General features: G+C 40.6%; 1 protein-coding gene and 1 pseudogene across 2 annotated transcripts in view; one reads left to right on the top strand and one right to left on the bottom strand.

Annotated features, from left to right (window-relative positions):
* Positions 1–23,840, bottom strand: part of Kctd16 (potassium channel tetramerization domain containing 16) — a 261,259-nt gene that overhangs the window by 219,936 nt on the left and 17,483 nt on the right. The window lies entirely within an intron of this gene.
* Positions 14,541–14,941, top strand: LOC127204675 (FAU ubiquitin-like and ribosomal protein S30; annotated as a pseudogene).

Raw genomic sequence — 23,840 nt, 5'->3', positions numbered from 1 at the left:
CTCAAATCTGCTCTGTGTCCGGTGGATATCTCTCTTCTCACCACGGAAACATCTCTGTAGCAACTATGCCTCACCCCTGAACTGTAAACCACACTTAAGAATCTTATAAATCATTTGTCCCCCATGCTCTCCTTTAACTAAAGACTTTGGGTGCCAACCATTCCCCCAAAGAAATTAATGATGGGTTAGAAGATTTTATGTACCAGGACTGGAATCCTAAATTGATCAAAGAATCAAGGGAAACTTTCTGTGCTTTGGTTGGAGGACCTCGGGTCCATCTTCATAACTGAATTCCTCTTCATCTTGAATTTGGGCTAAGACAGCACTTGAATTTGGGTTAAAGTTACCTGGGACAGTTTAGTGCCCTTGCCTCTGTGCTAAGAACAAAAATAAGCCATCTCTTGGGGAAAATCACGTGAGATATCACTTTACTGTGACATTTTCATCAAGCCAGTGTGTGATTCAATAAAAAATAAGTCACCCAAAAGAAAAGAAAGAAAAGCAGATAGAAAAAGTTTTTGAAAGACTATATTTAAAAACCTACATAAAACCAAAATACTAAAGTCATTACACAAATTATTTTTAAGATATTCAAAAGTATTACCAAATCTTTACAGAGAACTGGAAACTTTTAGAAACAACTGAATGCAAAGTATAAATCAATAAAATATATAGCAAGCAAAAGGGTGATTTTAAGTATGTAATAAACATAGTTAAAGAAACAGTTAGTGAACTGAAACATACAGGTTAGAAGAAAATAACCAGCATAGCACATGAAGGAACAAAGGGCTTTAAAAATAGAAGGGAAAAAACAATTTAGTCATACTAGAGTATTATGGGATAGGACAAATACATTCTAAATGGATTGAAAATATACTGGAAAAGAACAAGGATCCAAGACTAAAAGCTAAAGAAACTGCAAAAAAGGACAGTCTAGTCAATTAGACCATGTCACACTAAATTTGCTATGTGTGAATGTAAGAGATGAAAATGCAAGCACATGAATGTCACAAAATAGAAGCAGATCCCTTACAGAAAACCAGTGGCAAAATTCTAGACAAGTTAATGAATCATGAGTTGGAGATATCAGTACCAACTGGTTTGCTGCATACTTTTAATTTATGAGTCGCATATTATTTGTAAATATGCATGTATACATACGTATGCATGAGTTAGTTTATACAATTACTTAACAGCTAAAAAAATTTAGAAACAACATCACCATAGTAGTAGTGAATATCCTTAGCGCCCAGTCTTGACTTATACTGTTACCTAGTAACAGAAAACAGGGCTACTCTAGGCAATGGCTGACTGTACATCTGTTATAAGTGTAATAAAAAATACATGCAAGTCTTTGTAGATAAAAATTAAGAGTGTTCCTCTGAAATATCAAGCAACAGAAAACAAGGATAATTATATGTGAAAGGAACAAAAGCACAAACAGAAAGAGCTACCGATGGCCAAAGTTGGAGCAACCTGAATTACAAAATTAAGCGCTACTGCACTATTTACCAAAGTATAAGGCAAATGCCCACAATAAATAAATAAATTACTGTGTAAATAAATAAGTAATGAAGAAGACACTGAATTATTTCATACAGGAATAAAATCCAAATACTGTGTGTGGACAATCTGCCTTTGAGAAGAGGTATTCTTCATTGCTGAAGTGTGGTCTAGACGGAGTGACTAGAGACCACAAATAACAAGGTAGGAAAGGAAGAAATAACAACGCTGCAGAAACTGGGCAACAACTGCAACTACCTCAGCCAAATGACGGAGGTCTGCCATGCTGATAATGTGCCCCCTTGACACAGTGCAATGAGATTGCATTCTGCTTCTGTAGCCTTTCCCCCAAAGCCCATCCTCCATCTAATCACTAAAAACTGCCAATAAAGAGGAAACTAAGGACACAAGACAAGTGTACCAAAGGAACTTAAGACAGGAGCCTACACAGAAATAAGGATAATGGGTAAACAGTGAAGAACTCGGGGTAGATTTTGAATTTCAGCAAATAACGCATCAATAACACTTCTTCAATGGATATCAGTTGCACAAAATATTTATGATGGTCAGTGAGACATATGCAGCTAAAATATGTAACAACAGTACCATTAATTGGGAAGTTGGCAAAGGTTATTAAGGTGAACAATTATATATAATAGCCTGTAGTTTGTACTAATTATTTAATAATAATTTATGTGCTGAAATACTTATACTTTTCTACCAAAAAAGCCATCAACTAAGAAGTAGTATATTTTTATAAACTAAACTAACATGACCCCTCTCTGTAAGCCAAGGTGTTGAGACATGGTGCGTAGATAACTGAGGACATAGATTAGCGCAAGCAACGTACCTTGTTTTAACATAGCTTCAGATGTGAAATGACAAGCTTACAAAAGATTGTGCTCATTGCTAAGACAGGTGCTTTTTGAAAGTCGCTTTAGGTTGTCAGCTTCCCTCCTAACTTTATAAGTGTTAAGTTACAAAAGACTATCACAGAAAGAGGGGAGAACAAGGCCCTCTTGCGCACTGTTCCTCCAAAGAAGAGAATGGTGCTGTTTATTTCTTAGCTACGGCATGGCTGCCATAGCGTATCACAGATGTGGCACCAGTTAAATGAAGCAAGACACTGGAATTAGATTCTTTGCACATTTCACAGAACATGAGGATTTATGGCGTGTTCCTGGGGCGAGGGCTGAGGGCTGCATTGTAATCGTGAACTCGTACCTGAAAGAACATGAGGTAATTCTTGACAGCTGCTTCATCCACCCACTGAGAAATGACAGGGAGAATGGTAGAGCATTGATACTTCATAGGAAAACATGGGATGGTGGGTTACTGTATTGTGCTCTCTTCAGTCACTGGCATGATTCATTTCAAATGATGAAACTGAAAAGTCATTGTATCCAGAAGAGGATTGATGGCAGTAAAAACAATCTTCCTTTTTATTCACACAAGTCTTATTTGACTCCTTTAATAAAACTTAGATTTTCACTAAAATTGGTTACTAAAGGATTTGTGTGAAACGACTCTACCTTTAATTGAGCTGATTGCAATTCCCTGTCTCTAGAATAAGCAACAGTCTTCTGTGAAGAACACGTCTCCTGTAACATCCTGTTATTTCCCAGCATGATGAGTGCCTCCTATATAAACGTCCCATCTCAGACATAATGAAAGCTGCATGGCAGGTTTCCAACCTTGTCCTTCACTGCTCCCGAAACCCGCTTTGAATGCATGAGCGAGGGCAGAGAGGAGCTGCCATTATTTGGAATGCTTTTTACTCATTTAGTGCCCTCTTTCCTGCATCACAACCTCCAGGCTATCAAAGCAGAAAATCAGATTCAAACAAAAGCTCAAGACCCTGTGGAGTGAATTTCAGGGGTACGAAGACCTCACACAGGACAGATCATTGGATAGGAAGGGTTGGTCTTGCTCTGTGCTGTAGCAGTTTAGAAACACGGAGGTAAGATACAGTGGAAAGAGCTTGATACTTCTCCTTCCCGTCTCACTATCCCAACCCCGCTCATATGCTCAGTGAATATATGTCTCTTCTTTTATTTATTCAAGACCCTTAACAATTTAAAAGTGTTCAGGTGCCTCTTCAAACTAGGCAGTGTCATCAAGTACAACCCGGCATGTACAGGAAACACATCACTGCCCTGGCATCCTTCTCAATGATACATAACCCCCCAAGCTAATCATAATAAAGGACCATGCAAGCCTCCTTGGGAAAAGAAAATCAGGAACTGACCGATACATTTAACAAGTGTCAGGATCCTGAAAGACGAGGAAGTTCATGGAACTGCTGTGGATTAAAGACTACCAACATTCAACAGTTAAGTGGATGTGGGAAAAGGAGCTCTAGCTTCTAACATAAGAAAGAACGTTAGTGGAAATGGGAAAAGATCTTCACCAACCCTTCATCTGACAAAGGGTTAATATCCAAAATATATAAAGAACTCAAGAAGTTAAACACCACAAAACCAAACAACCCAATTGCAAAATGGGGCTTGGAGCTTAACAGAGAATTCTCAACAGAGGAATATCAAATGGCCGAGAAACACTTAAAGAAATGCTCATCCACGTTAGTCATCAGAGAAATGCAAATCAAAACGACACTGAGATTCCATCTTACACCCATCAGAATGGCTAAGATCAAAAACTCAAATGACACCACATGTTGGCGAGGATGTGGAGAGAGAGGAACACTCCTTCGTTGCTGGTGGGAATGCAAACTAGTACAACCACTTTGGAAAGCTATCTGGCACTTTCTCAGAAAAATGGGAATAGGGCTTCCTCAAAACCCAGCCATCCCACTCCTTGGAATATACCCAGAAAATGCCCTACCACATAACAGGGACATATCCTCAACCATGTTCATAGCCGCTCTATACATAATAGCCAGAACATGGAAACAGCCTAAGTGTCCCTCAGTAGAAGAATGGACTAAGAAACCGTGGTATATTTACACAATGGACTACTACTCAGCTATTAAAAACGAGGAATTCCCGAAATTTGTGGACAAATGGATTGATCTATAAATTATCATAATGAGTGAGTTCACCCAGAAGCAAAAAGAGACAAACGGTATATACTCACTTATATCAAAACACTAGTCCAAGGGATACATACCATGAAAAACTTTACTTACCAAGAAAGTGGGTCAGAGGAGAGGATATCTGATTGAGACTTTAGGCGAGAGTAGCATGGAAGAAAGAGGAAATAGTAGGACCCACAGGGTCCTGGAAACCTACAAGAAGAACTTTATGACAGGCAGATCTGGATCCTGGGGTCCTCCTCAAACTAAGGCACCAGCCAAGGAGAATATAGGCAGTAAGCTTCGAACCCCTACCAAGACCTAGCCGACGAACATGATACTCTCCACCGTTGAGTGGAGAGTGAGATCTGACTCTCACATGAACTCTGGTGCCCCTTTTCTGACCACGTCCCCTGGATGGGGAGACCTGGTGTCACTCACAGGAAGGATAGCAAGTTACCAAGAAGAGACTTGATATTCTGAGAGTATATATAGGGGGAGGAGGTCTCCCTCAGTCACAGACATAGGGGAGGGGAGAAGGGGAGAAATGGGAGGGAGGGAAGAATGGGAGGAAACAGGGGAAGGGCTAACAATCGAGATGTAATATGAATAAATTAATAAAAAAACTCCTCTAAGTTCTCTACTTTAGTTAGATATAATATTATTTAGTTAGAAATAATATTATATTAAGGTTAGCTTCTGATTTTTGGCATCTATACTACAGTCATCTCAAATGTGAACATAAGGAGAGGCATACAAAAGAATTCGCAGGATCTCTGCTGTTTGTTCAGACTCTTGTATTAGACTATCATTGAATCTAAACGTCAGATTTTGCTAATACAGAGCCAAAATCTCCACAGAGTACAATATAAGAAAGAAGGAGCAAGGAGGATTTGAATTTTAAGAGATGAGCAAGTTTCTTAAGTGCTATCTTCAGTAAATCTGGAGTGTTTGTGATGGAAACAGGGTGGGACCATTGCACAGTGTAGTTACTAAAGTGAACTTTAGACTCAGAGTCCCCACAACTGGGTTTGAAACCTGATCTTAGTGTTTACTAGCTGTGCATCTAATGTCTCTTTCTTGATCTCTCTGAACCTACATTTTCTTTTTTTATTATTAATTATACAAATTACATCTCAGTTGTTAGCCCATCCCTTGTATCCTCCCATTCCTCCCTCCCTCTCACTTCCCCCCCTATTCCCCTCCCCTATGTATGTGACTGAGGGGGACCTCCTCCTCCTGTATATGCTCATAGGGTAGCGAGTCTCTTCTTGGTGACCTATTATCCTTCCTCTGAGTGCCACCAGGCATCCCCATCCAAGGGACATGGTCAAATGTGGGGCACCAGAGTTTGTGTGAAAGGAGTTTCCGAAATTTGTGGACAAATGGATTGAACTAGAAATTATCATAATGAGTGAGTTCACCCAGAAGCAAAAAGAGTTAAATGGTATATGCTCACTTATATCGAGACACTAGTCCAAGGGGTACGTCCCCATGAAAAACTTTGCCTACCAGGAAAGTGGGTCAGAGAGGAGGACATCCTATTGAGACTTTAGGTATGAGAAGCCTGGGAGAATGAGGAAATAGAAGGATCCAGAGGGTCCTGGAAAACTACAGGCGGGTCTGGGCCCTGGGGTCCTCCTCAAACTATGGCACCAGCCAAGGAAAATATAGGCACTAAACTTCAAACCCCTACCCAGACTAGCCGATGGACAGGACATTCTCCACCATTAAGTGGAGAAGGAGATCTGACTTTGAACCTACATTTTCTAGTGCGTAAAATGAGAATGCTAACAGAGCCAACATCTTAAGGTTGTTACAACCAAATGAGGCAATCCATGCAATCTTAGCATACATTTGCCATGTAACAGCATGAATACACGGAACCAATTACTATTATCCCAGAAACTGGCATCCATTCTGCTGGTTTTAAATGTTTTTTCTTCCCTTTCACTAGAACAAATTAACAATTTTCCATTACATTCAACCCCATCCAAATACTATCCTCCCTTCAAGTGCCAATGGGCTCTCCCTGTTCCCATGGACCAATGCTAAGTTTTCTAGCCCCACATTTTGAATATGGTTCAATATTACACTGCTATCATTAACTATTATTGTGAACAGTGTCATTTCATCAAGCACACTATAAAATCTTTGATTGGGGACAGCCTTATTTCCTCTCATATTTTATTCAACGCAATGTGTATTACAGGTATTCAAAAAGTCTGGTTGTTTAGCAGTATGGTATTTTTGGTGTTTCTGGAGGAACAGGAAACACATAGATTCAGTCATTGGGAACTTGAAGACTTTTCAAAACAGGACTTAAAGAGATAAATATATAATTAAAAGCCCTTTAAAGAAAAAATAAAAATCTTTCAGAATCCTCTTTACTCTAAACACAAACTAAATTCGATTCATTGCCACTGTCTCTGGGGCCTCTGTTATACATTTCTGTCTTGTAAAGAAGATAATTTAAAACAGAGTTTTTCAGGATTTCTACAGACATTCTTCTTTGGTTGAAATCCACTCTCCCAGGAAACATAACTCAGAACTTGTAATAATTTCTAAACTTTAATAAATGTACCATGGGTACACACAAGACCAGGAAGAATACATTACTTAATAATTCCCTTGGAGTTTTGGTTTCTTAAGTGCTGTTAAGTGTATTGTTTCAATTGATTCTCAAAAAAAACTCAGAGACGCTATCTGCAAAGTACGATTTCCCGCAGTTTTCAGGTAAGAGAACTGAGGTTTCTCCCAGGGGGTTCGTCAGTGTGCCCTTTCAGCCTCGTGTGCCTGTTACTATCACAGCTCTGAGATTATCATGAACTGAGATCATCCACCAGTCTGTCTTCTCCCTGGACTTCAAGATCCTTACAGGAAGGACTCTGCTTTACCCTGGTTGTATCCCTATGTGACTGGCGTCAGAAATGCACTCAAGGACCACTTTTGGAATAGAGGTATGGGGAGACCTCAGAAAATTGATATCGAAATATGGTCCAGAAGAATGTAAATCAATTTTCTTGGATAAATGAAAATTATTCCTTCCAGAAGGATGTGGATGAGTCTGACATAATATTATCCAAGGGAAGAGGCCAGGCTTAGCTCCACAATGACTACATGAGCTAATAGATCAGAAAGGAGCAGGAGGCCAAGCTTCAGCCTCTGTACATGGACTGTTTTCCAGCTCAACTCTATCACACTCACTAGATAACAACGCTCACCTCCTCCTCAAAAGTGTCATGATATGTGGGGTGATGACATACTGAATAAAGGCCTATTGGTTGCTACGTCCCTGGAAATCTTCAAGAAGACAGTAGAACCCCGACGTGGAACAGTTCCCTTTCTTCTAGCTATGATACAGTGATCTGATAACCCTGGGTTGAAAACTAACATCCCGTTGTTTGTTCCTACCTCTTTGACTGTAGCAGCATCTCCTTCTCTTGGTCTATGTCCATCTTGGTGCACAAACATTATCTTCAAACTATGAACTGTGAAATGTGGACAGCATTGAAGGTTTTTCAGAAAGCAGGCACAGGGTTTGTTCTCCATGGTGAGTCCATCAATTTCTCCAGTGGGAAAAATGCCAGGCTTGTGCAATAGTGCCCGGTGTGAAGCAGCCACAGTTGTGCCTGGAGTGGCAGACAGCAACTTGAAAACAGAGCACTATGCCTGACTCTTCCAACACTCCTCGATGCAACCTTGGACAAACCATTTGGTGTATGTAGTGCTGTCTTCCCTCTTCTCCAAAGTGATCATAGGCCTTGCAGGTTCTACACTGTTGTGAATTTGGCAACTTGCACTGAGGTGGGAATGGGGGCAAAGGAACCCTAGACAATCACAAACAAACGTTTTGCTTTCAAAATAATCAACAACATGGACTCAGTTTTCTTTATTATTAACAAACAAACAAAAACCTGTCAATCAAACACAACTTGCTTAGGAGTAACAATCTGGGTCAAAAAAGAGGGGAAATATACATTAACTAAAATAAGAGGTTGCCTACAAAGGAGGACGGTTAGGGGCATCATTCATAATCAATGAAGGGAACCGTCTCAAAGGAACAAGGTTACAAAGTCACTAATGTTTAACCTGCTTAGATAAAAACAACCAGTAAGTTGCTGTTTGGACCATCTGCATCCCATGAGCACAAGTTTAAATCCTGGCACCATCTGCTCAACTGAAATTTAATATTGTATCAATGCCAAATCACAATTAAAGTAGTAGGGACAGCAGGTCATGGCTCAGGAGCTAGGCAGTGATCATTCTTTATTGGGATGAGAAACCAACAAGAGTCAAACCATCTTGATCAGGAATTATTTCAGAAGCCGATGTTCAGACCATTAAAATAATACAGAAGCCTGCAATTGGAGGATCTACAAGCAACCAGATTTTGGACTCAAGAAAGGGGCAAAGAGTAGAATGCCAAAGAACCTAGGATAGATGGGACATGAAATGAAGGTGGAACATCAAAAATAGATTTTGTGTTTCACATCTAGGGATAATCACTGGTACCTAATTGGCCTGTTATGGGACTCTTCAGTGAGCCATTTAAATGCATTCTCAAGAAGATATGGAAATAGATAGTCAATAAAGAATTTGTCTGTGGTACTTGAGGACATGAGTATGATCCTCAGACCCCATATACAAAACCTGAGTGCTGTGGCATGCACTTGGAACCTCAGCACTGGGAGGTGAAAATAAGTGAATCTTTTGCTCACTGGCTGGCCAGCCTAGCCTAATTGGTAAGTTCCAGACCAGTTAAAGACCCTGCCTCAAAGAGCAAGGTAGACAGTACCTGAAGTTGACCTCATACCAACACACACACACACACACACACACACACACACACACCTATGCCCACATACATATACACAAACACTCCACACATACATACTTGCTGTCACAAACATGCACATACAAACATATCTCCTCCATACATGTATAGACATGCATACCATACATATGCACACACATGTACATTAACACCCCACATCTTTGCACACATACAAATATTCCTTTATATACCTGTACATATACATACACACACATAACATACATCCCACACAGAAAATCGCAGTCCAGTGCTGAGACATCTAATGCCAATGTGATGAATCCTTACATTTTGAGATTTTCAATATTATCTAGTCTAAAGGTTTTATTTTACAAATAGAGAAACTGAGGCCCACAAGGCTAATCAATATTTCTTAATTAACGTATCCAATTAGTAGAAACTGCCTTCCTCCAAGAGCAAAGTTTTTCTCATCAGGTTTCCCACACCAAAGTTGAATGCATCTGCCAAGACTGGCCCCTCCTGAGAAATCTGGTCACATGCTTTCCACGTCCCCACACTCTAATAACGCCTTTTGCTAAATTATCCAGTCCACTCAATTTTCCATAAAACTAATTTCAGATAGTACCTGCCATAGTCTTTAGCCTCTGTCATGAGGTATGAGCTGTACACATTGCCCATTTCTTCACACCGGAAGATATGTGTCCCCAATGTTTAAGTGTCATTAAAGACATGACCATGGCCACTCTGTTCCAAACATGTCAGATTATCCACCAGTTCCTCAACATTTTATGAAGGCATCTTCAAGGTTCCATGCCTCTGTATATGCCATTCCTTCTATTAGGATAATTCCCACTCAAGTCCAGAGCTCCATTCATCAGGCCAGCTGCTATTCACCTTCGAGGCCTGGCTATATTCTGCCTCTACTCCAGGGCTTTTCCTGACTCTGCTCACCAATCACAGTGGATTTTATTTTCTGCATTTTAATTTTGTACTCATATATATCACTAATCAATATCTGATAATTATTTGTATTTGGGACTCTTTCCTCCAGAGGGCCGCCAGCCTACAGAGGCTTCTGTGTATCTTCAGCATCTAACAGTGCCTGGCATGTAAGAGGCCTTAGGAAAGGCTTTGCTGGCTGATGATGCCAAACACACAGCAAAAGCATTGCCAAGGTCTCCTATAATCCTAGATTCCACACACTGACAGAAACTCCACTGTAAAATCCATCATAGTGGACATTGGATCAAGCACGCAGTGATCAAACAGCGAACAGACAAGAAGGGAGAATGACATTCATATTCTCACGTTATTTAAATTCCTATGGTGAACATCTTCCCTTTAGAAAGGGAATTGGGTATTTCAAATGCCTTCAGAGGGAAGGAGCCTTATTCCTATAGGAATAGATTTTCAATCAGGAATCTCAAAAGACACACTGGAAGGTTGATAAACTATAGAGAACATTTTCCTATCTCAGGAGCTTTTTCAAAATCTCATTTATATCATGACGATGAATGTGTAGATATTTCCTATGTCTACACTATAGGGTCCACGTGCCCATGATGTGAAAGTATAATGTGACAGAAGCTAGCATTTATGGAGAGCTTAGTTTGCTGTTTCCCACTCATCATTTCACTTAGTAGTCTCATTCACTCCCTCACATGAATACTGTCATGATTATCTATAGATGAAGAAACTGAATCATCACGAGCTCAGGTAACTTACATACACAAGGACAGGCACAAAGTGTGTATGAGAATGAGGAACTGCACCCAGTTCAAGCCCCTGCTCAAGCTAATCTGTGAAAGCAAAAGTCCAAACAGTTTCAGGGATGGTAAGTTACCTGAGAGAGTGCAGCAACCCTCCCCCCCTTCACCATGGATGGTGATGTCACACCTTTGGGAGAGGCACATAGAACCCTTGAAGAAGAAAGAAGTCTGAAGCCTTAGTGAGCCCCACTCATGAGGGATGCATTGTTAAAAGGTGGAAATGACAAAATCCGGTAGATCCTGCTTCATACATAAGGAGAAGATTGTCATCCATGCAAAGTGATTATCCCTAAAAGCAGAAGCAGAGAGCATTTTATTCCATCAGCTGGGTGTGCATGTAGACTAGAAATTGGGTTCAGCCTTAGTGAGCTAGTGTGTGTATTTCCTGGCATTTGTTTAATTTATTGCTTACTGGAAGGCTTTTACCTTTCATCTGTGAGACAGAGTTAGTGGTCTATTTCTTTTTCAGCAAAGTGAGAGAGATAGGAAAAGGCCAACCCTTTGGGTATAGATTGGTTTCTCTTTTATCACAGCAATTCATTTTCAAACTATGATAATTTTTATATGTAAAAATGGAGATTGCAATGTGTATGCTCACCCCCACCCATACAATGTCTCCACATAGTGCTTTATAGTATTCCAAATATTTTCTTATAAACAGCATCTTCTGCAATATATACAACTCAGCAAGTGAGGGGGAGTGTTCCTGGAATTCTTCTCTGTTTCTGTTTCTATCTCTGTCTCTGTCTCTGTCTCTCTCTGTGTCTCTGTCTCTGTCTCTCTCTCTCTGTCTGTCTCTCTCTCTCTCTCTCTCTCTCTCTCTCTCTCTCTCTCTCTCTCTCTCTCTCCATGTGTCTATATTGTTTCTCTGTCTCTCCTCTCCTCTTCCCTTCCCATCTCCTCTTCTTCCTCCTCTCCTTCTATCCCTCCATCCCCCCTTTCTCTTTATCTCTCCCTCTAAGACCTAACACATAGAAGGCACAACTAAACTGTGAATGATTTAATCTTCTGATCCCCTCTCACTAAACCATTAGACTCATTTATCTTCAGAATTAAGGTAAGCATGCTTATAAATCACTTTTATTAGCACAATATATATGCTGTTATCTAAATAACTTGTTATAGCTGGGATAGAGTTGGTATGGGTGGTAAATATTATATGATTTAACAAAACCAAATGGCATTTATAAAACAAAACAAAACCGAACCCACTAGAATATGAACTGTCCCTTATGGAATGAAGCAGCCAGGGAACTGAGACTGATAACCTGAGCCTCTTCCAAGTAAGGAGGTTTGAGCAATCTATCTTGACTTAGATGCTGAGGCCTCCAAAGGCCACATCAAAGGTAGAAACAGCGCGTTCTCTGTCTGTCACAGAGACTTGGCTGCTAATGCAGCACCTGTTTGGCACTGGATGACTGGGACACAAGTGCTGCTGTCCAAAGCAAACTACAGTAACTGAAGACTCTATTCTTCACCATGGATCCTTCAATGCTGCTGTTATTTCTTCCCCAAGCCCAAAATATTGCCATTGTATCTTAATCCTGGGAGACTTTTGTCTGGTAAATAATATGGTTTCCTAGGTACAAGGCAGATATTGTACTAAATAAATGGTGAGTACTAATTTGTGTTTTTTCATTCCTCCCCTTCCTGGAACTGACTGCTAAGGCAAGAAGGGGTTTATCTTAACTAGAAAAAAAACAGTCTGCACAATTCAAACACCTGGACAATTCTGCCTTATCTTCCTAGGTAAGCTGGGTCCTTTTGTGTTCATAATCTCTCCTGTTTATACAAGACCTAAAGAGTCTAAAACAAGAAAAAGCCTAGTGTACAATGGATTCCATTTTAGGCACAAATAATGGTCCCCTTTAGGGACCAAACTCTGATGAATGAAAGTTGGAGTCATTATTACAAAATTCTTTATCTTCTACAGTGAAATTAAGAGAGGAATGGAGAAAAAAGGAACTGTTAGGAGAGGTGACAGGCATCAGGCATCTCTTTATTTTATTTTATTTTATTTTATTTTATTTTATTTTTTATTTTGCTCAAGCTTAGTGAAAAAGCTCTGGTAAGTAAGAGTTCCTGGTGACTGCAAAGCTCAGATGCAAGGAGCTGACTGTGGTGGGCCCAAGGCTCAGGATGTTGATTTCAACATAATAGAGCAATGATTTGAAAATAATAGAATCAGAATTTACATTCTGATTAAAGGAAAAACTCAAGGACGGCAACTTATATCTTAGCCTATGCCTACAAGGACAAAGAAATGCATAGTTGTGGTTGACATCACTATTTAATGTCACTATTTAACAGCTTATAGGTATCCTTTAGGTAAGTCCATTTATGGGAGCCCATTCAAGCTAAGTATCTACCAAACACTTACCAAACTCTAGTAGACAGTTACATGACTGAGGGACAATGAGTACAAGACAATTGCCCTGACGGAAGCAAAAATTCTCTGTATTTTCCACCTTCTATCACAACAATGCTAAAACCTCAGGTCTGTTGATAGATCTGCTTGTCACATGGGCATGGGCACTTGAGGTCGCCTTGAAATGAGACCACGCAAAGCCATTATTTTCAAGGCCATAGTCATTAGCCACACATATCTATTAAGCACAAGAAATAAGGAAAGCTGTTTTAAGTATGTGATGCTTATGTTTTGTTTACTTACAGTAATTTTAACTTAAAATTGAAGCAATTTAATATTAAAACTATATTGGTGTGATTTTTTTATTGAGTTAAATTACTTTATTCTAATTAATTTTAGTATTCATTTTACTTCTTTTCTTGTGAGTTAGTATAAAATATAAAATTACATGTACAGTTTACTGCAGGCTTCCAATGACTTCTTCAAAGGATACAGAATGTATCTTTGAGTGAGAATCAATGATAGATATTATCAAAAGCTACTTGTACTCCAGAACGAAAAAGACTATTGTTTTGTGGCCTGGCCTTCTGGCAGCACACAGAGATTTAGAGGTCAGGCTCTGGATTGACATAATCTAAATCCTAGCTCTGCAGTCTACTAGTTGTGCAACACTGGACAATCTGGTTGGTAGCTCTGAGTCCATGACTTTTCTTGTTCTGGTGGAAGACCTAAGATAGCCAGTAGGTAAGGGCCCAAAGACATGGGCTGTTGCCTTTCTTATTGTCTTTAGAATATGTCATTTTAACATTGTTGACAGCATATGCAAAATATTAAAAACATGTTTACAAAATGTGATATATTGACTCACTCATCAATTCATGCAAAAAATAGTCTATCGTTTGGCAAACTATTAAACTATCTTTTAATTAGAGAACTACTAATAGTATTAGGAAACAACTCTATATGGGTTTCAATATCTGGAGACTCAACACCAGACAGGATTAAAGACACAGCAGCTCTTTTTCTTGACTCCATCTTCGCAGCAGCGCCATCCGCGGGTTAGTCACCAACATGCAGCTCTTAGTCAGCGCCCAGGAACTCACACCCTTGAGGTGACCGGCCAGGAGACGGTCACCCAGATCAAAGCTCATGTAGCCTCACTAGAAGGCATTGCCCCCGAAGAGCAAGTCATGCTTCTGGCAGGTTCGCCGCTGGAGGATGAGGCCACCCTAGGCCAGTGTGGTGTAGAGGCCCTGACCACTCTGGAAGTGGCTGGCCACATGTTGGGAGGTAAAGTCCATGGTTCCCTGGCTAGTGCTGGAAAAGTGAGAGGTCAAACTCCCAAGGTGGCCAAACAGGAGAAGAAGAAGAAGAAGACAGGCTGGGCCAAGTGGCGAATGCAGTACAACCGTCACTTTGTCAATGTCGTGTCCACCTTTGGCAAGAAGAAGGGCCCCAATGCTAATTCCTAAGTCCCACTGTGATGCTGGCACTCTAATAAAGCCATTTTTCCCAGTGAAAAAAAAAAGACACAGCAGATAATGGGGGACAGTTATCATCTTCATGTTTAAACAAAATGCAAATGCTATTCATACATCCATCGGCAATGATTTAAACTAACATTCTTGGCTCATTACACACACACACACACACACACACACACACACACACACACACACACACATGCACTCAATCACTAGATCAAAGCCTTGTAGGAAAGATGAGCCACAGACAGAGAATAACAATATTAGTATGAACTTGAAGTCACTAAAAAGCTGGAGGAGGATGTTACAGGACTTAGGAGATAAGAAAATACAATCAAAACATATTGTATAAAATTCTCAAAGGATAAGTAAAAACACTGAAAAATGGTATGAAAAATCCATTTAAAATAACATCATATTTCTGTATTAGCTTCTCTGTAGGACTGTATATCTCATTAATGTAAGCTACATGAGACAGAGACACTTTGCTCATGCCAAGATAGAGAATGGGTGCTCAATAAGTATTTATCAAATAAATGGACAAAGACAAGGACTCAGTAAGGCTTGTAGCTAAAAAGAAAGAAATAACCATATAGTTAAACATTTTAACGTGTTATAAAACAATACTGACGTCAAATTAAAAAAGAAAAGCTGACACTCAGGTAGCCGAGAGCACAGATGGGAATGCTGTGAGGCTGGAGGTCCCTCCATGGGCCTCCCCCATCTAGAATGCAGGCTGGCAGCTCACAGTGCTGTACAGAGTCTTCACCGTTGCTCCCAACCTGCTCCCTGTGCTTCCACACCACCTATGAGGGGCCGAGAGCAGGCTGTGCTTGTCATCTGCCCCCATCACTGCTCCTTGTTTCTTTGGCAGGCCCATTCTATCCTATGCAACTTTGCTAAACAGTTGCTACTTAGGAAAGACTTTTCTGATCATTCTATATAGAAAGTAAATATATTCTTTGTTTTGTTTCATTTTGTTTTTGAGACAGGGTTTCTCTGTCTTGGCTATTCTAGACTCATTTTGTAGATCAGGCTGGCCTCCAAATCACAGTGATCCACCTGCCTCTGCCTCCCGAGTGCTGGGATTAAAGGCGTGCGCCACCATGCCTGGCTCATTTTTTTCTTTATGTCTGCACCATTGCTGTGTTCATTCATAATAAATCCCTGAAATCATGCAACAGATGCAGCTGTATATCTCTAACTATAGAATAATAGCTTTTATAACTGGCATTACCTAATGACAAACACACAATATCATGCCCAATTATAGCTCCTTTTCTAGATTGCATCTGTGAAATATATTTCCCACAATTTGTACATTTTTTAAACTATGATTTTCTTTTCTTCCTAATTGAAAATTCACTCAACTGGCAAAAATCCAATGATAGCCACTTAAAGCTAAGGATCTTCATTTTTCAGCTTACACAAAGATTCCATCTTTGTCTCAATTATATTAAGTTCATGAGATATTAGGCTCTTATCACCAATATCTGCACTTTCATTCTTAACTCTCTACTCATTTTTCATCACATAATAAGGAAAAATGCCATAAAGCATTGCAATAATTATTTAAACACTTCTGTGCTGCCCCAGGTAATGATGGCCATAACCAAATTCTATGCAGAATATGTATCTTTCTGATCCGGAAGCGCAGGCCAGAGTATAGAAATTCTCTTTAGAAGGTGCTTAAGGAAGTCAACTTTTGGGAGGTTCTAGTTCTACAACTTAGGAATTGAGGGTGTGGTTAGAATGTGTGGGTGGCCGGTCTCAACACCTGGGATCTAAACAAATAAACAATAAATTCATAACATACAAACAAAACTCTGTTGGTAAATGACAAATTGAGTATACAAATGAAACAAAATATTTTTTTCAAATCCCCCAAGTCCTTTAATTGTCCGTGGCATAGGGGCAACAAAGCATATCAGTATGCTGGAGCCACAGTGTACAGTAGGCTAAAGATGCACCCTTAAAAGGGCAGATTCAAATACCAATGCTGAAGTCCCCTGGTGTGGGGAGCCTGTACAAAACACTCTTCACTTCTGTTTTAATCTCTAAAATGAGGAACAGAGTTGTTACGGAGAAGAGATAATCTTTGGTGCTTACATATGATGACCCAATTCCTGCTCCAAATCTGGTCCTTTAATCAGTCACGTTCATAGCCATACCTATACCAAGCCATTAAGGCCTTGTCTATGCTAAGCACAAGCGCAAACACTTGCCCCCTCCTGCCATCTTCCCAGTTGATTTCCTACAGCACTCCATGCTAAAGGGCTCTTTGACCCCATGAAAACCCCTAGTCTATTGATCCTACACCTTTTCACTGTCTCTCATTTCTTTCACATACTTTCTTTCTTACACAGTTTAAACTCCATTATCAGTTATTCTAACGAGCCTCAAGTATAGCATCAACTCTTCTCCTCAGTTTTGTGATGACCCTAGGCAGTGGTCATGGGCCTATCAGAATCCATATATTACCTGTACACATATATATGGAGAACTTGAAAGAAAATGGACCACGATACTGAATGGGGTCACTTTCAAATATGGCTTCACCAAAAAAAAAAAAAAAAAAAAAAATCAAGTACAGCATGTATTCACTTATAATCAGATATTAGTTATTAAGTAATTGATAACCAAGCTCCAGTCCACAGACCCAGAGAGGTTAGGTAAAAAGAAGGGCTCTAGGTGGGAGGTATGGAACTCCATGGGTGGAGAAATAAAATAGATTTTGTGGGTGGACTGGGGGTGGGTGGGGACAGGAGTGAGAGGAATAAGGTAGAGGATGAAGGGTGAGAGTTCATGGAGAGACAGCTAGAATTAGGAAGCACTGGGGTTGGGCTTAATGTGGTAGAAACTATTGGGACCTATGAGGGTGACCCTAGTAAGTACTCCTAGAAATGGAGGATACAGTGTCTGAACTGGCCATATTTTATAGCATTCAGTTCAGGGGGTCCCATGGAGATCTCTAAACAACCTAGACTAATGCTAGGGCATTAGGGCTCCATTACCTAGGCCAACATCCACATATGTAGAGGTCAAGCTGGTGCCAGCATGGAGCCTTCAGCCTACATTCTTGTCTCTTTGCTTTGAGAAGATACTCCTTAGGTTACAGAAAGAGAAACCCAGACAGCCTGCAAGATATGCTGGGACAATTGTGGTGCAGTTGTGGAGGGGCTAGCCAATGTTTGGTTTAACTTGAGTGCCACACCAGGAGACGGAAACCATACCCTACACTGCCTGGATGACCAGGAAGCAGAAACTGGATAGCCCAGAGACCTAAGCAGAACCAATGAAGGTCGGAATGATATTCTGCTATACTTATAGATCTGGGTCTTGTCCAGTAGCTGCTTCCTCTGGCAAAGGTGGGAGCGGGTGCAAAGACCCAAAGCCAGATATTAGGCAGAGAGAGAAACTAAATTGGAGGTATCCATCAGGTCCTTCCCTTCCAAGCTTGGGAACCCCATGGAATGAGGTGAGGAAAGATTGTAGGAACCAGAGGAGATAGAGAACTCCAGAAGAACATGGCCCCACTGAATCAACTAAGCAGGACTCCCAAGGGCTCACAGAGACTTGAAGAGGCAAGCATGGGGCCTGCATCGGTCGGCACAAGGTCTTCTGTGCATTGTAGGGCTGTTAGCTTGGTATTTTGTGGGACTCCTAACAGTAGGAGCTGGTATTTCTCTGATTCTTTTGCCATCACTTGAGACTGTTCCTCCTATTGACTTGCCTTGACCATCTTCAATAGGAGGACTTTTGCCTTGTCTTACTGTATCTTGTTTTGTCCTATTTGGTTGCCATCTCTAAGAGCCTGCTCTTTTCTGAATAGGAAAGGAAGGGAGAGTGGATCTTGGGGGGAAGGGAAGTGGGAGTAGTTGGGAGACGCAGAAAGAGGAGAAACTGAGGTCTGGATGTATTATATGAGAGAAGAATCTATTTTCAATTAAAAATAAATAAATGAATAAATAAATAAAATATGGCTTAACTTGAAAGTTATTTGCTTCAAGTGAGTCCTTAATGACAGTAGTCAATAGTAAACTTCTCAGCTAGCGTCCCCTTCACATCTTCCCAGAGGCCTATTTTGACTTAGGTCTCCAGCTTGTCACAGAGACACCCCACCCATAGTTTCTCTTTTCTCTGCAGGCCTTTTGTCTTCCCGGTCCCTGCTGTCCCCAGGTCTGATATACACCCTCAAATCTCTCTGTGTTCCCTCTCCTACTTTGTTCTCTCTCTTCTATCACTTTGATGTCTATTCTCTTTCCCCTTCTGAGTGGGATTCAAGCGTTCTCCCTTGCATCCTCCTTGTTATTTATCTTCTTTAGGGCTATGTGCCATAGTATGTTTATCCTGTACTAAATGCCTAAAACCAACTTATAAGTGAGTACATATTATGTGTGTCTTTCTGGGTCTGGGCTACCTCACTCAGGATGATCTTTTCTAGTTCCATCCATTTGCCTGCAAATTTAATGATTTCCCTATTTTTAATGGCCGAGTAGTATTCCATTGTGTCCATGTACCACAGTTTCTTTATCCATTCTTCCATTGAGAGGCATCTGGGTTGTTTCCAGATTCTGGTTGTTCTGCTATGAACACAGTTAAGCAAATGTCCTTGTGTGGTGGAGCATCTTTTCGGTGTGTTCCAGGAGTGGTATGGCGGAGACACCTAGTAGTAGGGGTCGTGGACACTGAAGAAGATACCCTCTAACTACACAAGACTCCTAGTGGAGGAAGAAGAACACCAACACATCCACAAAAACTTTGATCCAAAATTTACTCTGTACAAGACCTGCAGGGATAAAGATAGAGCAGATAGAGCAGAGATTGAGGGAAGGTCCAACCAATGCTTGGATCAACCTAAGACCCTCCTTATGGGACAAAGCCAACCCCTGACACCACTAACAATACTCTGCTATGCTTGCAGAAAGGAGGCTATCAGAGTTGTCCTGTGAGAGCTCCACCCAGAAGCCATTCAAAATAGATGCTGAGACTCACAGCCAAACATTGGGTGAAGGATAGGGTATCTAGTGGAAAAGTGAGGGGAAAAATTAAAGGACCTAAGGATGACAAAAGCTCTACAAGAAGACCAACAGAGCCAATTAACCAGGGCCCAGAGGAGCCTGAGGAGTCTAAAGCACCAACCAAGGACCATGCATGATCTGGATCTAGGTCCTTTACATAGATGTTGCCAATGGACAGCTCAGGGGAGTAGCGGTTGTCTCTGACATGGGCTTTGTTGCCTGCTTTTTGATCACTTCCCCATACTGGGACTTCGTTGCCAGGCTACCGGGAAAGAGGGTAAATTCAATCCTGATGTGACTTGATGAGCTGCAGTGAGTGGGTAGGGAGTTCCCCGGGGAGAGAAGGAAGGGGAAGGTGGACTAGGAGGAGGAGAGGGATGGGTCTATGACAGAGATGTAAAGTGAAAACATAAATTAATTAATAAAAATAATAAATTTCTCTAGTTCAATAATTCCTTTGGCACAAGATTGGTATTTCTGTAATCTTCAGACTACATATACTTCCTTACACACACACACACACACACACACACACACACACACACACACACTACATTGATACTATTATTATATGTACAATCACAACTCCATATTTGTGTGTGTGTGTGTGTGCGTGTGTGTGTGTTATTCCTGTGGATGAACAGATGAGTATCCTAAATGAACAATAAACTATGAATGCCTTCCATTCCCTTACCTATTTCTCCAAGGATATCACTATAGCTACATTTCCTCTCTTGCATTTGTATGATTTTTCCCCAACTATACCCTCATTCCCTTCAGCATCCATACTGTTTCATCTACCTAAGTTCTATAACTTACTTCATAGTACTGTATTCACTCATTTCCCCAGGTTCCACTATTCCTTTTCTCTCTTTTAAACATTCTAAAGAAGTTTTCATTCTCACCAACTGACCAGAGTGACTGTAGTCAAAGGCACCAGCGACTTCTGTATTGGCATATCTAAAGGCTATCAAACTCCCCACAAAAGTCACTGTCATTAGTATGTTAGCTAATTAATCAATCGCTCCCCAGTTAATCATTCTCTTCTCCTTAAAGCACTGTGCTTTTTTCTTGGGATATTTGGCTTTCCTCCTTCCATCTTGCTGAGTATGCTTTCTGAGCCTGCTCTGCGGTTTCTCTTCAGTTCTCTTATCTTAACCTTCAAAGGCTCAGATCTTAGTTTATGGACTTCCTCTCTTGTTTCCTGCCTTACCCACTTGCTGTTCTCACCCAGCTTCTTCAAGTTGGTGTAGAGGACTACCGCATTGGTATGTCAAGCCCAGCCTTACCCTTCCCAGCCATATATATCCAACTAGTTGATATATCCATACTAATGTCTAATAAAGCCCAGAGCCCCAGTTCCTACTACGACCTTCAATCCTTGCTCAGCCCTCGGTCTTCCTTTTCTCCATTGGCAGTAAGTCCAGTCAGTCAGGCGGCTTAAGCCAAAACGCCATGAATCCAGAGTCCAGGCGATTTCATCCTCTACAACCCCCTTAACCAATGAAGCCACTGCCAACCCGCACCTGGAGCACTCTCCGTTCTCATAGGCATTGTTTTCAGCATCCTTCTTCCTGTGGCTCCATCATCTTGAAAGTTGCAGCCCAAGTGGAGAAAATGTAAGCCAAAATTCCCGTGTGACACAGAAGATAGCTCTGAAAAGTAGGCCACACGGTTCTTTCAGCTCACAGTGCCACAGTAGCTACCTATGTCACCCAGCCATTAAAGCCCAGTTTCTAACAGAGGTCCACAGTCTAGACCCCAGGAACCTCTTTGCTCATGCTTCCTTCTTGCATATGTCTCCCTTACCTGCTCTACCACTGGAAGCCCTTTTCCCTAATAGAACCAGTGCTTTCTCATCCCTGGAACTCCATATATGCATTGTCTTTGGGCTGTGAAATGTACCACAACTTGAAGATGCATCTCTTATACACTTTGCTTAACTGTCACCACCACACAGTGGTGACCTACCACTCTTCTCTCTGAAATCAATGTACACCACTGTTCTAGTTTGATTTTCTGTTGCTGGAATAAAACACTGACCAAAACCCATGTGACTTATGCTTCCACGTCATAATCCATCCATCACTGAGGGAATATCCAACATACATGTGGAGGCGAGAACTGAAGCACAGAGCATGGAGGACTATTGCGCACTGGCTCACTTCCAGGCTCCTGTTCAGCTACTCTTTTATATAAGATAGGATTACCTGCCCAGCAGGACCAACGCCCGTGCTTGGTCTAGGCCCTCTTCCATCACCTAAAAACCAAAACAAAAAAAAACAAACAAACAAAAAAAGCTTCCACACGCATGAAATCTATTCTAAGGAAGGTGATTTGATTCCTCAGTTTAGGGTCCCTCCTCACAGGTGACTACAGGCTCATATCTCGTGGGCATCTAAAACTAACTATGGCAACCACCAACCACATTACACTTCATTCTCATTTTTATATTCGTATGTCACCATTTTCATTTTATATATCATATTTTCCATATTTATGCTGCTTAATATATATTTCATATGAAAGAGAGACAAATCACACACACACACACACACACACACACACACACACACACACACCAAAACATATGTTCCTTGAAGGCAGAAAATCACATTTATTTGACTCAACACTGAATTCTGTTTGGTATAGAAGGGCTGTTTAAATAATATGTTTCATAAATGACTTTTCCATAAAACCCTTTTTACAAAGCCTTGTAGAAACAAACTACCCACTATAAATACTAGTTATTATTATGAAGACATACAAACACAGGTTCTGTTTCCTCAGAGTCAACTTCATAATCATTCTGGACTCAGTGTCCTGTTAGACAAAAAAAAAGACTTATTTTTCATGAAACCTTACATTCTAGGGATTACTGTAGGTGATTTTAAAATGGCAGCCTATGGGTAGGAAAGACCTGCAGCTCACTGTAAGTTAGCAGCTACAAATCAACTATAGTTTTGAAGTCAAGCCGACTTGACAAAGAGTCTGAATGCTGATTTTATTAGTTGGTCTCTGTGAACTTGAGTAAGAATTATCCTAAGTTTCAGCTTCCTTCTCTGAAAAATGAGAAAGACCAAACTGTTGTAATGATGAACACTGGCCTTCTAAAGAGAGGAAGGACAACATCGTGTCCACAAGCACTTTCGGTTTGCACGCATTCAATGGCGTCCATAACTCAGTAGGGAAAGGCAAACAGTTGGATGTGGAAATGCAAAAACCACAAGAAATGAAGACAAGCAAGATTACACTTCTCTTTCTCTGTGGTTTTAGGAGGTTCACCAAGATTTGGAAATGAAATGGTCTAAGAAATGGTTAAACTCAAGAATCAAGTTTTCTCTTTAGTATTTGATTCCAGCATGGCTGCAGTAATGCCCTAGTCTCTTAAGTATTGGAGCACTGTTATAAACATAAAATACAGAAAAGTAAGCTCCCTCATAACTCCCCAGGCACAAAGCCGGCAAGCTACTAAATAAAATGTTCATTTTTTAGTCTAGTCTCTGACTTCCAGTTTCAAGATAGTCGAGTTAAATGGTCCCTTTCTTCAGGAGTCATTAGTGCTTCTCATGCCCCTCATCTGAGTCCATCTGGTCTCTCTCTTGATACTGGCTCTACAACTAGAGCTGCTGATATGCCCTTTTGATGTCTGTGTGTGTTTATACCAAGACAGAAGAAACCTTCTAAAATGTTTTTGCCTAATGTGATTGTGCTTCTGTGCGTGTCTGCTATTTTTATTTAGATATCTCATGGAAAGGAGGAAAATAAGATAAATTCTCCATGCTCCATTTCAAATGTTTTCTCACATCATTTTTGTACTACGAAATCTGGTGCCTTTTCACATCTGTGGCACCTAGAAAACCAAA

Source organism: Acomys russatus, chromosome 20, assembly GCF_903995435.1.
Source record: "Acomys russatus chromosome 20, mAcoRus1.1, whole genome shotgun sequence".
In the NCBI taxonomy this organism is placed as follows: Eukaryota; Metazoa; Chordata; class Mammalia; order Rodentia; family Muridae; genus Acomys; species Acomys russatus.
Note: the sequence above shows the minus strand (reverse complement) of the source record. Positions and strands in the feature narration are given on the sequence as shown.